The sequence below is a fragment of the Aethalodelphis obliquidens genome, unplaced genomic scaffold (genome assembly GCF_003676395.1).
Source record: "Aethalodelphis obliquidens isolate GAN/ISIS:26980383/991018 unplaced genomic scaffold, ASM367639v1 scaffold62, whole genome shotgun sequence".
Taxonomy (NCBI): Eukaryota; Metazoa; Chordata; class Mammalia; order Artiodactyla; family Delphinidae; genus Aethalodelphis; species Aethalodelphis obliquidens.
The window spans coordinates 6,012,554-6,016,850 of record NW_020838006.1 but is presented as its reverse complement, the minus strand read 5'-3'; the positions used below and the strand labels follow the sequence as shown (position 1 = coordinate 6,016,850).

The window sequence follows — 4,297 nt, the reverse complement described above, 5'->3', positions numbered from 1 at the left end:
TGGCCGCTGGGCCTGCGCGTTCGGAGCCTGTGCTCCACAACAGGAGAGGCCACAACAGTGAGAGGCCCGCACCGCAAAATAAAATAAAATAAAATACAGCATTGTTTCTCATCATCAAAAAAAAAAAAATAAAAAAAAAAAAACAAAAACAATGTGAGGGAGCTTCGCTGGTGGCACAGATGGTTAAGAATCCGCCTGCTGATGCAGGGGGCACGGGTTCGTGCCCAAGCCTGGGAAGATCCCACATGCCGCAGAGCGGCTGGGCCCGTGAGCCACGGCCGCTGAGCCTGCGCGTCCGGAGCCTGTGCTCCGCAACGGGAGAGGCTACAACAGTGAGAGGCCCACGAACCGCAAAAAAAAAAAAAAAAAAGTAGCCCCAGCTCGCAGCAACTAGAGAAAACCCAAGCACAGCAACAAGACCCAAGGCAGGCAAAAATAAATAAAATAAATAATTTTTTTAATTAAAAAATAAATAAAAGCAACGTAAGGGCATGGAGGCGAGCAGAGGCCTGGCCTATCTCCCCTCCTGCCCCGGCCGCCATGTGGCCCTTCCTCAGCCACGCTCTCTTCCCTCACACCACAGAGGCCTGACAGAGAGCTTCCAACCCCGAGGCCCAGGGCTGGGGGGCCTGGTGCCGCCGGGCCGGGAAGACCCCTCTGGGCCCCAGAGCTGGAGACAGGGAGGAGGAGGAGACAGGGGAAGCGGGGGAAGAGGACGAGGAAGACGCGGGCTTCCTGCCGTCTCTCTTAGAGAAAGAGGACCTGGCCGAGTGCCCGGTACCGGACCGGGAGCTGAAGGCCATGAAACTGAAGCTGTGGGCCATGGAGCAGGCCCAGGGCCCAGAGGGGGAAGAGGAAAACGCCGGGGCCCTGCTGGCCGGGCAGCTGCTGAGCCCCAAGCCAGACACCCCCACGGAGAAGGTGGAGACCGACCACAGATCCAACTACATGGGCAATGTGGACTACGGCGGCACGGCCCAGGAGCTGGAGGCCTATTTCAACCACTGCGCCGAGATACTCCAGGTGGCCATCCTGTGCAACAAGCTCTCCTGACACCCCAAGGGCTATGCCTGCATAGAGTTTGCCACCAAGAGCTCGGCCCAGGCCGCCGTGGAGCCGAACCAGAGCGTCTTTCAAGGTGCTACCCAAAAGAAACAACTTACCAGGAATCAGCTCCACGGACCGCGGAGGCCTTCAGAGACACCCAGGCGCCGGGGCGGGCCCTCTCCCCACAGCAGCCTCCGTGTCGGACCACGAGGGCGGAACCTGGAGCGCGGCGGATTCTCCCGTAGTTTTCACCGTACTGAAGGGAGGAGCCGATTTTGAGAGAGAGGCTGCAGCTGGGTCAAGTGTAAACACCTGTGCTCCTCGTAGGCCCATTTACTCTGCGCAGAATCACTGCCCCGCCCCCTTCACTCGGCGGGAGGAGGGCTCACATCCCACGGCGGAAGCCCTCGGTCAGGAAACAGCGCACTGTGTGGGCCTAGCACTGGGGCTACTGGGGGCTTTGGAGGGCACCGGGCAAAGCTGCAGCCAGGTGAGGCCCAGGCGGCGCTGGGTGTGCTCCCGGTCGGCATTCTCAGGGCTGTTGAACCAACGCCTTTTATTTATTTATTTTTTTTTTTTTTTGCGGTACGCGGGCCTCTCCCGTTGCGGAGCACAGGCTCCAGACGCGCAGGCTCCGCGGCCATGGCTCACGGGCCCAGACGCTCCGCGGCATGTGGGATCCTCCCGGACCGGGGCACGAACCCGCGTCCCCTGCATCAGCAGGCGGACTCTCAACCACTGCACCACCAGGGAAGCCCCCAACGCCTTTTATAGAAAAGTAGAATCGTGTGTCTTAATGGTTATTTTTTTTTTAAAGCAATGTGAAAATGGAAATAGACCCACAGACACAGAAAATGAACTTATGCTTACCAAAGGGGAAAGGGGGGGAGGGATAAATTAGGTGGTTGGGATTAACATACACTACTATATATAAAATAGATAACCGACAAGGACCTGCTGTATAGCACTGGGAACTATACCCAATATTTTGTAATAACCTATAATGGAAAAGAATCTGAAAAAGTATATATATGTGTGTGTGTGTGTATATATATATATATATATATATTTGTGTAACTGAATCACTGTGCTGTACACCTGAAACTAACACAACACTGTAAATCAACGATACTTCAATAAAAAAATAAAAGCAATGTGAGAGGACTGCCAGATATTAAGATATATTACAATACTACAGTAATTAAGTTAATATGGTGCTGGCACATGAAAGGACAGATAGATGAAAGGAACAGAATTTAAAGCCCCCAAAAATATCCATCAATAAATGTGTGTATAAATAGATAAACATTTAACGTATGATAAAGATGATATTCTGAATCAGTAAGAAAAAGATTTTTTTCAACAAAATAATGTAAGGAAAACTAAATAGCCAGATAGCAAGGCTGCCACACATTGCAAATATTTTTTCCTAATTTGTTGTTGGTTTTTTTACTTTGTATGTGGTGTTTTTTTGCAGTGCAGGTGTTTTTTATTTCTATTTTGCTTTAGGTGGTCAAATACATCAATCTCTTTTACTATGACTTCTGGGAAAGTCTTGCCCATTTTGAGATTAAAACTATTTTCATATTTTCTACTAATAAGTTATGACCTTATTTTTTTAATACTTAAATCTTTGCTCCATCTAGATCTTATCTTAATGGAAGATGTGACGTGAGGCCAAGTTTATTTCTCCTAGTGTGATTTCTCGGAGAACCAAGGTGTGTTCAGAAAAGAAAAGTGATTCTTCCTCTGCTTCTAGGACAAGAACCTGCTCCCAACTGCAGAGAATCAAACAGCCTGCACTGGTCAAACCACCTCTTCTGCTCTAATCCTGAGAATCTTCACAATAAAACATGCAGTCACCGGTGGCCCTGCACTGCCTCCAAGATAAAGGTCAAAGGCAGGCTGAAAGCACTTCGACCTTGCCCTGCTTTTCAGTGCAATATCCCTCTGGCTGGCTCCCTGCCCCAGAGCACCCTCATTCATTATCTGGATAAAATGCCTTGTGAATACTGGGGTTCACTCTTCACCACATTCTTTGGCTAGCTCATTTTTCAAATCTAAAGTCAGTCATTACAGGGAATTCCCTGGCGGTCGGCGCTTCTGCTGCAGGGGGCACGAGTTCAATCCCTGGTTAGGGAACTAAGATCCCACAAGCTTTGTGGGATGGCCAATAAATAAAATGTAAAAAAAGAAAGTCATTACCTACTCCCGAGCTGCCTTGCCTTACATAAGACACACACACACACACACACACACACACACACACACACACACACACACACACACACACACACACACACACACATATTCCCCACCCACATCTCTCCCTCTGGGCCACAGGCACATGCCCCAGACCCCTCCACACACATCACTACCAAAGCAGAAGCCACATTCCACATTGTGCTGTCCACTACTGTGTATCTTCCCTGCTGGACTCCAGACAAATGTGCCCGCTGCTTCTGCCCTCCCCCAACCTAGTGCAGAGGGATGCTGAATGAATGACTCCAGAATGAGTGAAGATCTTCCCACCTTGCTCCCTTAGTAAGTATTTTTCTAATGCCGAGAATGGTAAAATCATCAGGAAGAATGTGATGTTCATAGCAGTGATACACGTAATGTGCAGAGTAATGCACACTATCAATGCTTCATTTCTAACAGAGTGATACTCAGTCTGCCATTCTGGTATACAACAGCATGGTAGTTTTTGCACAAATGGCCCAAATTATGCTCTTCCCTGTGTCCATACCTGTTTTCAGTGTGATTTTACAGCATCTTCCATACAGAGGTGGAGTCCTTGTGGCTGACCTTGGAACTTGCTTTAGCCAATTAAGCGTGGCAGAAGACACACTGTTCCCATTCCAAGCCCAGACCTCAGGAGTCCTTGCACGTTTTTTGCTTGATTTCTTGCAACTCCATCCAGCCATGTGAAAAGTTCCATCTAGCCTTCTGGAAGATGAAATACATACAGTCAAGTCACCTCCATCACACCAGGTGACCCTGCAGCACCCAGTAGCAGACTGTCTAACTGACCAGCAGCAAACCACAGGCATACAAATAACCCTAGTCAGGACCAGTAGAATCACCCAAACCCCAGCACAAATTGCTGACCCACAGAATCATGAGCTAAGGGTACTGCTTTTTTTTAAGTCACTAGGTTTTGGAATGGCTTACTGTATAGCAAAAGCTAATTTACAACTGGTTACTGAATTGTTGCAGTCCTTCCATATCAGTTAGTAAATATCCACTA

The 4,297-nt window shown here is 48.9% G+C and overlaps 1 pseudogene; it reads left to right on the top strand.

Annotated features, from left to right (window-relative positions):
* Window positions 1-540: 540 nt before the first annotated feature.
* LOC113610270 (embryonic polyadenylate-binding protein 2-like) lies at window positions 541-1,326 on the top strand (annotated as a pseudogene).
* Window positions 1,327-4,297: the final 2,971 nt, after the last annotated feature.